Below are 10000 nucleotides of genomic sequence, written 5' to 3' on the forward strand. Positions count from 1 at the left end.
TTATATGCATCAATTAAGAAAAAAAAATCATAAATGGTGTAGTTTTGTTGCCAATAACAAATGAAGTGTACTGAAGCTATTCTTCAATGTTATTTGCATCCATGGATGGAGAGAAGATGTAAATGGATTGAAACTTGAAAAAAACTGACAACTTTTTTTTAAATTTGGAGATGGGGTCCCCAGAACATGAGTCGCCAAAAATTAAATATGAATAGCGCTTTGTGCAATAAATATATTTCATATCTTGTCAGTGGGTTGCTAGAAATGTTGTACGTATGAGCATAAGTACTAACTTAGGTTTTTCCCCAGTTTTTAGCATGACGTTACTGACATTGCCCCTTTCACTAAAGTTCTATAGTAAAGGCAACCCCATTCTGTTCATTCACAACATGCCTTACTGACGGAGCACTCCATTCGAATGCATATACTACGGGTTCATATCTCTGAGTCACCGTCGCTCGCCGGGGAAACCGTTTAGAGTTGTCCTTAGAGGGTCCCTGGCTCAATTCCTCCAAGTTATCAGTGTAAATGGAAACTGAATACTTTACTTGCATTTGAGTCTCTCAGCACTGTTATGTTTGCTTGAATTGTTTTAAAATTTTTAGTCTCACTAAAACCAAGTTATCCCTGAAATTTCACAGGTCAGTGTGTGAAGGTCAAAACCCAGCTTTTTGGCATTTCAAAGCATGAAACTTAACAATTTTGGGCATTCTTCTTTTGAAATGTTGAAAGACCAGCTTTTCAGAATGAGTGGATCGTTGTTGTCTAACGCAGTTGTTTGAAAGGGCCAACACCTGTTTAACTGAACATAGCTGCATGACCAGTAGCCTCTCACGCAAGACACTCACGCGTTCCTCCCCCACGAGCTTCTGCTGAAACGAGCTACACACGAACTTGTGGGGAAGGGACGCGTGCTGAAGCCCTAAGATAAGAGTCACTGCGTGGGAAGCAATATGACCAGAAGACTTCGCTGAACAATGGAACGCTATAATACGCCCATGCTTCGTAACCATATTGTTACAGTAATTGTAATAACTGTGGGCAGAGCTCCAAGAAAATAGGAATTAGAGACAATGTTTGGCGGCATCGTGGCTGTAATTAACTACAACGGAGCTGTAGCGTTGCGCTTTTAAAAACACCATACGAAAACTTTAATCGACTTAATTAACTCGAGTCTGAGATAAATTCTCTTTGTATATCAATACCGCTCGCCTTTCCAAGTTGGCGTTGACAATGATCAAAAACTGAGGACATCTGTCCGTCTTCATTATGATATTGCTTCGCCTCTATAAAATTGTGCAGGCCAAACGCTATATATCGATGTTAGGCTATCAAGAAACACTGAGAAATCCACCATGGCTGCAAAAATGTCCCTCATATTCGTGACTATGATACTCTGTCTATCGCTTCTGATCAACTTCACTGGTGGCCAAAGCAGGAAATGGAGGTGTATATACAGGTCTTGCAGAAAATACGAGGTTAGAGAAGTTCTTCCTTAAGTCGAGCATCATGCTAAAGAATGTTAAATCTACCAGTTCCTAAAAATTAGTGTTTCTCAGTAATTGTGCTAGTAATGCAGCGGCCTTCATGAAAAATTAACCAAACCTTAACTTGACGATCGTCTGGACATATTATAATACTCAACCTACCCTCCCCCTCCCCCCAAAAAACAAGAAACTAGCGTACAATACTCGCTTTAATCAGGAAAGATAAACTGCGAAAATAGCTACAAAAAGGCTTCGCCCTGAAAACGAAAGAGGGGTTGTATTCAGGCATGTTGGAATGAAATGACCTTGTTGTTTTTCTTTTATTAAATGAAAATGACTCGTTCCACACCCGCTTTTTTTACCTTACATTTTCTTAAAGCGATTACTTGTCTCTAAATTCTTAAATACACCCTCCGGTTCTAAGCCATGGTATGTATTGTCGTTCAAAATTTCTTCGACTGACGGAATGACAAATTTTGGTGACAACTGACGAAATGTCACTGTAAGGCTTATTAGAATTAACGAAAGATAAAGGGAGATATCAATTAAGGATTTTGAAATGACCGAATGCAAAAATGTCCGCCAAAAAATCATCATTTTTCCTTCGTGTTAATCCTGACTAGCCTCATTAGCGCGCGTCAAATTGAAAGAACTTTGGCAATAAAACGAGGATAGTCAGTCTAATTTGCACAAACGTAAAAGAAGAGTTATTTGCGGCCATTTTTGCAACATCTGCTTCTTTCTCACTACCCCTGTTAGACCTTGCACACTATTGTAGATTAGGTGGAAATTTCAGTGGCGATCAAAAGAATAGTGTTAGGGTTATATATATATATGATATATTTCTAATCTTTATCTCGAGATGAAATCATCAGCGAAACGAAAACGAAAACAAAATAGAACAATCTTTGAGGTAATTTATTCCCTCGTTAAAATTTAATGTATAGGGCCATCCTCTTTATAAAAGACCGTGCAATGACAAAAGACAAATTCAAACTTAACAAGTTATTGACCAAACGGTTAGGGTATGGCGTTAAAATATTTTCTTGCGGTAGTCGTCACATTAGCGGTCATGTTCGAGTTTACAGCTCACGGCAGTCCGGCTCATCCAATATGCATTTTAACTCCTTATAAGTGCTCTCAACGGCCCACCAAGGTTAGTTTTGATTAGTTACTTATGATCACTTTGCCTTTAAAATTGCATGGCATATTACTTCGGCATGACTCATGATGATCTCAAACTGAGCCGTAAATAATCCTTGTGGTTATATTAATATCTGGACACTTGTTCTAGGCCTTTTTTTTGTCTTTCGAAGAGATCATGTACGCGCAGCGCAGCAAAAAACTGTCAGCAAAGCAGACATTATTTTGATCAACTTCATCTTCAACTTTAAGCAAAACTGCATGACTCGAACTTTCCTTAAGGTAGCATTATATAAGAATATGCCATAAAAGTAAAGGTAACTAATTTCGACATGGAGAGCAAGTATATTAACTGCAGTTCTTATGCACGATTTTTGTTATTCAAATCAGCCAAAGGAGAAAGATGACTCGACTTCTAATGAAGACACAATGAACCTAAAGCAGAGAGAATTGAACCCCAAGGCGAAGATTCTGCTGGCTGATCTGATGCGGCGGAGTTACAAACGGCCTCAAGAATTTAGATCTGATTACGCCGATAACGACTATTGACTGAGGAACTTATAAAACTAAGCAAAAGTAGAAGCAGCAAATTTTGCAAACAAGAAATGTAATCCAAACAAGTTTCAAGGCATGCTGGGTGAAGGAAGTTAGATTATAGCTAAAACATTTGTAGAAATGTCCGATTACGTTCCACGCCGTAAATAAAGATCGCTTACGCAAACTTTGGTGTGCGTGTTATTTCGTGTGCATATTGCCGGGGCAATATGCCTCTTTCATGTAAAACTGCCAAATACAGCCCACAAAATATGACCAGAAATATGGCTTGCCTGAGAGGTTTTTCTCTTGTTTTTCCCCGGCCATTCCTATACCAAAAAATCATGAAACCCTGCATACGATTTGGTTTTTATTTCCGAAAACGAATGTCAGTGCTAGAAATTACTCAGTGTCTGTCATCGGATATTGTCTTTCGGACTTATCTGATCAATTCACAGGCAACCCAAACTCATAATTCCAATGTCTAGTCAACGTACCGATTTTTAGGGCTTATATGATATGGGATTAGGAGTTGCTTGCTGAAGCATTTTACAAGAAAAATTAAAATAACGGTTAATCGATGTTTCGATGTATCAAACATCATTCTCAAGATTGAGGTCGTTTAATATGCTAATGTCAACGCTTTTCTTGATGTCCTTAACTCAAAACATCCTGCGCTAAAGTTCACCATAGAATTGGCCGCTAACAGCACACTACCTTTTCTTGGCATGAATATTATAAGAAACAGAACTAAACTAGAAACCAGCGTTTATAAGAAACCAACTAACACTGGTCTTCTACTACACTTTCATAGCCATGTTGATCAACGCTACAAAAAGGGCCTCCTTAAAACCATGCTAAACAGACCCTACAGACTGTCGTCTAACTGGAAACATTTCATCAACGAATGGGAGGCCTTAAAGCTAACGTTCTCAAACCTCCTTTACCCATCACAATTGATCGAAACCACTGTAAACCATTTTATTACTAACGTTGTTACGGGCTATGTACAGAGTGATGCAGACAGGAACAATGACTCAACTCCTACGGTTATTACGGTTATATGTTTTCAATCCCTTTCATTAGCCAGAGCGCTGCAGACAGCACAAGGAGACACCTACAAGACCTTAGTTCGAAAATCGGTGTCACCATAAAACCTATCTTCACGAGCAAGAAAATAGGTGAAATCATCAAAACCCGTGAACCAAAACCGAAGATCATTAACGAAAAATGCGTTGTTTATCACTTTAAATGTGGTCTATGTGAAATGGACTATGTCGGTTTTACTAATCGACACCTCTTTCAAAGCATCAACGAACACACCAACTCAAGATCTTCAATTGGCAAGCCCATAAAACTACAACACGGAGTCCAACGACCAGCCATTGCATAAAATTTCACCGTCCTAAAAAAGTGCCGGAGTAAACTGGACTGTTTGTTCTACGAAATGTTAATCGTAAAAGAACTAAAACCATCACTCAACGTACAGTCAGACTCGATCCGCGCGAAGTTATTCACTGATTCTTAACTAAAATATTTACATAACATCAAGCACTGTGGAATGCGCATATTAGGACGGAAATCTTGAATTTTTTTTAACTTCCCACATTGATCTTTTGTTCATTTTTGGACAATGTGGAGATAATTGAAACTAAAATCTGTTTCTGAAAAGAAAAGTAGGGGTCATCTTAGCGCGCGCGCACGATGCATGACGTGGCATGTGAATTTGCGTGCGCTGTAAGGATGCGCAGTAGCAATGGGCGCGAACGTCCTTAATAGCATGTTCTATTGACATTCGGCAGAAACCCATAAGGGTTGAAACGTGTAACGGCCCCTTGTGAGCTGGGAAACAAGCTTCTGAATATTCAATTTGCTAAGTACCATATTTGGAACAACAAGAGCAAGGAGTTTCCAAGTATGGTACTTAGCACTGAACCATTCAACCAATCAGTTCGCACTGAATATTCGGAAGCTGTGAACTTGCGTTACACGTTTCAACCCTTGTGGGTTTCTGCATTCGGCAAAGTACAGTGTCAAGATCAGCATTTAATTAATTTCGAGGCTCTTATTGCAACTCTGTGTTCTTGTTTCTGCTGCCTCCCACCGTGGCTTTCTTCTTAAAGTCTCTTTCCTGATACTTTCTTACATGTCGGTTATTTGTACTGTTTAATAATCTGCGAGACAACAAGGACAACAGGGACCTGAAAGAACTTATAGTGATTTTCCTCATAACTCGCTCTCGTTTAGCTACATTGTTAAGTTGCAACAAAAAAGATTGATTTAAAGCGAAGTTAATAATAACAATAGTGACAATTTGATCCGTTTCTCTGCAAACCTGAGTGCAATGTTCTAAACGCGATCAACTCATCGCACTCTTAGCAATCGAAAGCTATTATCTGCTAGGAATACTCCAGGACTGTGGATACATTTTTTCCCGTTGCTTTCAGCTGAGGGCGACTCATTAACAACTTCGCTTCTTTTCAACTTGGATAACATGGCAGAACAGCGAGGAGCAAGTAGAACTCTCGACAGTAATTTGAATCAACTAATATTTTCATGTTTACGTATTTGAGCAACGTGATTGGCTATTCGATCTATTGTTTAGACATCAATAGCCCGTGGAAACGAGAGAAAGATCCTAGAGAGAAGTGAAATATTCACCAGGCCAACGGTCGTGTCATCACATGCAGCCCAAGCTCGATATATGAGTATCTGAGTGTTCTGTACTATATTATGCAAGAGTCGAATATAAGGATTTGTTTGGGGAAAACGGTTTTTCTCAAAATTCAAAAAAATATCTAGCCTCGTGTGTCTTTTTCTCTGGGTCGATTAACCCATTGACTCCTGGGGGTTCCCCATTAACGAGTAAAATTGTTTTGCGTTAGACAGAGTAAAATACTAAGTATGGCCACTTTAGACCGGTTTAGGGGTTGAAAGGGTTAAGGCCATGGTGGTTTTTGGTTCCTTTTCTTTTCCCTCTATATTTTCTTTCCCAAGGTTGGGCACCGAGACGAAGCCGCCGAACGGAATCACCGGAGAAGGGCCATAAATTCGCTCCTAAGGCTTAGATCGCCCCAAAATTTCACGCAGATCACGGACGATACCTCCGCCACCCATTCGTCTTCTTCATTCAAGCAACTTGTACACTGAGAAGGAATTAAGGGCTACCAAAGTCTGCAAACATTTGCTTCGAGAGCCATCGAATGAGGCTATATTTACCAGGCTCGTTACCCAAACCGTTGGAAGATCGCTTAGCGACCGGCGATTGGTCAATGGGAACAATGGTGACCAATCGTGAGTCTTAGGTACAGTACAGATACTCATTTATTATATGGAGGAGAGTGTTTTACTGGGAACTAAACCACTCGTAGATTCCATACGCCACTACATCCGGGACCCGAGTGGCGTATTTTCCGTATGTCACCTTTGTGAGCGTCGTATCGTTCAATGACGTCAGGATTCCCGCCTTTTTTTTCCCGCCTTTTTTATAAAGCTCAGCCGTATTTGTAAAACTTGACTACTTTGAAACACAATAAAATCGGAATTTATCAATATTTAGTCTCCATATGATAAAAAGAACATTACACGTTGGCTCGAAGATAAGAATTTTATGTTCTGGTGGCAAGAACAATATCTCACTCGTTCGCTTCGCTCACTCGTGAGATATTGTTCTTGCCACTCGAACATAAAATTCATATCTTCTCGCCACCGTGTAATATCCTCTATATATCGATCTTGGGCTACCTGTGGTGTCACGTATGAATCCAAAACGCTTTAGCCTGCGAGCGGGCTCTTTTGTAGCCGCGAGAGGATTGGGGTGTACAAGCCCCAGTCCTCTCGCGGCTACAAAAGAGCCTGCTCGCAGGCTAAAAACGCCTCCTTAGACCGGAAAACAGTGGCGGGTTCTTCGTGAAAAAACTGCATGGCTTGTTCTCTAAGGGCGCGTTCGATTTACCGTATTTTGGAGTAGGAATACATGGAATAGAAATCAGAAATCCTTCGTTTTTGCGGAGATTCACGTTAATATTGTCAAACATCTGCTAAAATGCTATTTTAAACATAGTTTTATTATCCTGCAAAACGTCACACATGGTGTTTTAAATCATCACTCCACGTATTCTTATCCCGGAATAGGGTCAATCGAACGCATCCTAAGCATGTGGAGATTGTTTTCGAACTCTGGGCCTTTAGGCCAAGTCATTTGTTATCGCTCTTCACGTAAGAGTGGACAAAAGGCCGAATCAAGCCGATCCTTACTGGGTTGCCAGTATGGCAATCCCAGTCGGAAAGTGGGTGGGATTTGTTTGTTTTATTATTATTTCTTTTAGTTTTTTTTCCGTGTCGGTAAAAGTCTTGCCTGTCACTCCCCTGGTAAGTGGGAGTAAAGTTCTATAGTAAAGTCAACCACATTCTGTTCATTCACAACATGCCTTACTGACGGAGCACTCCATTCGAATGCACATACTTCGGGTTCATATCTCTGAGTCACGCTCGCCGGGGAAACCGTTTGGATTTGTCCTTAGAGGGTCCCTGGCTCAATTCCTCCAAGTTATCAGTGTAAATGGAAACTGGATACTTTACTTGCATTTGAGTCTCTCAACACTGTTATGTTTGCTTGAATTGTTTAAAAATTTTTTTTTTTTCGTAACCATATCGTTACAGTAATTGTAATAACTGTGGGCAGAGCTCCAAGAAAATAGAAATTAGAGACAATGTTTGGCGGCATCGTGGCTGTAATTAGCTACAACGGAGCTGTAGCGTTGCGCTTTTAAAAACACCATACGAAAACTTTAATCGACTTAATTAACTCGAGTCTGAGATAAATTCCCTTTGTATATCAATACCGCTCGCCTTTCCAAGTTGGCGTTGACAATGATCAAAAACTGAGGACCTCTGTCCGCCTTCATTATGATATTGCTTCGCCTCTATAAAATTGTGCAGGCCAAACTCTATATATCGACGTTGGGCTATCAAGAAACACTGAGAAATCTACCATGGCTGCAAAAATGTCCCTCATATTCGTGACTATGTTACTCTGTCAATCGCTTGTGATCAACTTCCCTGGACGCTGTTCTGGTCTCAATATAAAATCCAAGTGGAGGTGTATATACAGGCCATGCAGAAAAGGCGAAGTTAGAGAAGTTCTTCTTTAGGTCGAGCATCATGCTAAAGAATGTTAAATCTACCAGTTCCTAAAAATTAGTGTTTCTCAGTAATTGTGCTAGTAATGCAGCGGCCTTCATGAAAAATTAACCAAACCCTAACTCGACGATCGTCTGGACATATTTTAATACTCAACCTACCCTCCCCCTACCCCCCAAAAAAACAAGAAACTGGCGTACAATATTCGCTTTAATCAGGAAAGATAAACTGCGAAAATAGCTTCAAAAAGACTTCGCCCTGAAAACGAAAGAGGGGTTGTATTCAGGCATGTTGGAATGAAATGACCTTGTTGTTTTTCTTTTATTAAATGAAAATGACTCGTTCCTCACCCGCTTTTTTTACCTTACATTTTCTTAAAGCGACAACTTGTCTCTAAATTCTTAAATACACCCTCCGGTTCTAAGCCATGGTATGTATTGTCGTTCAAAATTTCTTCGACTGACGGAATGACAAATTTTGGTGACAACTGACGAAATGTCACTGTAAGGCTTATTAGAATTAACGAAAGATAAAGGGAGATATCAATTAAGGATTTTGAAATGACCGAATGCAAAAATGTCCGCCAAAAAATCATCATTTTTCCTTCGTGTTAATCCTGACTAGCCTCATTAGCGCGGGTCAAATTGAAAGAACTTTGGCAGTAAAACGAGGCTAGTCAGTCTAATTTGCACAAACGTAAAAGAAGAGTTATTTGGGGGCCATTTTTGCAACACCTGCTTCTTTCTCACTACCCCTGTTAGACCTTGCACACTATTGTAAATTAGGTGGAAATTTCAGTGGCGATCAAAAGAATAGTGTTAGGGTTATATATATATGATATATTTCCAATCTTTATTTCGAGATGAAATCATCAGCGAAACGAAAACGAAAACAAAATAGAACAATCTTTGAGGTAATTTATTCTCTCGTTAAAATTTAATGTATAGGGCCATTCTCTTTATAAAAGACCGTGCAATGACAAAAGACAAATTCAAACTTAACAAGTTATTGACCAAACGGTTAGGGTATGGCGTTAAAATATTTTCTTGCGGTAGTCGTCACATTAGCGGTCATGTTCGAGTTTACAGCTCACGGCAGTCCGGCTCATTCAATATGCATTTTAACTCCTTATAAGTGCATTCGGCCCACCAAGGTTAGTTTTGATTAGTTACTTATGATCACTTTGCCTTTAAAATTGCATGGCATATTACTCCGGCATGACTCATGATGATCTCAAACTGAGCCGTAAATAATCCTTGTGGTTATATTAATATCTGGACACTTGTTCTACACCTTTTTTTTTTCTTTCGAAGAGATCATGTACACGAAGCGCTGCAAAAACCTTCAGCAAAGCAGACAATATTTTGATCAACTTCATCTTCAACTTTAAGTTAAACTTCATGACTCGAAGTTTCCTTAAGGTAACATTATGAAAGAATAGATCAGAATAGGCCAGAAATAAGGTAACTAATTTTGACATGGAGAGCAGGTATATTAACTTCAGTTCTTATGCACGAGTTTTGTTATTCTAAGCAGCTAAAGGTGAAAGATGAGTCGACTTCTAATGAAGACACAATGAACCTAGAGCAGAGAGAATTGAACCCTAAGGCAAAGATTCTGCTGGCTGATCTGATGCGGCGGAGTTACAAACGGCCTCAATATTTTAGATCTGATTACGCCGATGACGACTATTG

The 10000-nt window shown here is 39.7% G+C and overlaps 2 long non-coding RNA genes across 4 annotated transcripts in view; both read left to right on the top strand.

The window, feature by feature from the left end:
• Positions 1-3351, top strand: part of LOC137995791 (uncharacterized) — an 8046-nt gene extending 4695 nt beyond the window's left edge. The window contains exons 1-2 of one of the 2 annotated variants that reach the window (XR_011122287.1): positions 2479-2643; positions 3021-3351. This is a non-coding gene — a long non-coding RNA (uncharacterized lncRNA). Of the gene's footprint in view, positions 1-2478; positions 2644-3020 lie in introns of those variants that run through there. The other variant, XR_011122286.1, reaches the window with a different exon arrangement.
• Positions 3352-9274: 5923 nt separating this feature from the next.
• Positions 9275-10000, top strand: part of LOC137995790 (uncharacterized) — a 900-nt gene continuing 174 nt past the window's right edge. The window contains exons 1-2 of one of the 2 annotated variants that reach the window (XR_011122284.1): positions 9275-9459; positions 9840-10000. The exon at positions 9840-10000 is cut by the window's right edge and continues 174 nt beyond it. This is a non-coding gene — a long non-coding RNA (uncharacterized lncRNA). The remainder of the gene's footprint in view (positions 9460-9839) is intronic. The other variant, XR_011122285.1, reaches the window with a different exon arrangement.

The sequence above is a fragment of the Montipora foliosa genome, chromosome 3 (assembly GCF_036669935.1).
Source record: "Montipora foliosa isolate CH-2021 chromosome 3, ASM3666993v2, whole genome shotgun sequence".
NCBI classification, from domain to species: domain Eukaryota; kingdom Metazoa; phylum Cnidaria; class Anthozoa; order Scleractinia; family Acroporidae; genus Montipora; species Montipora foliosa.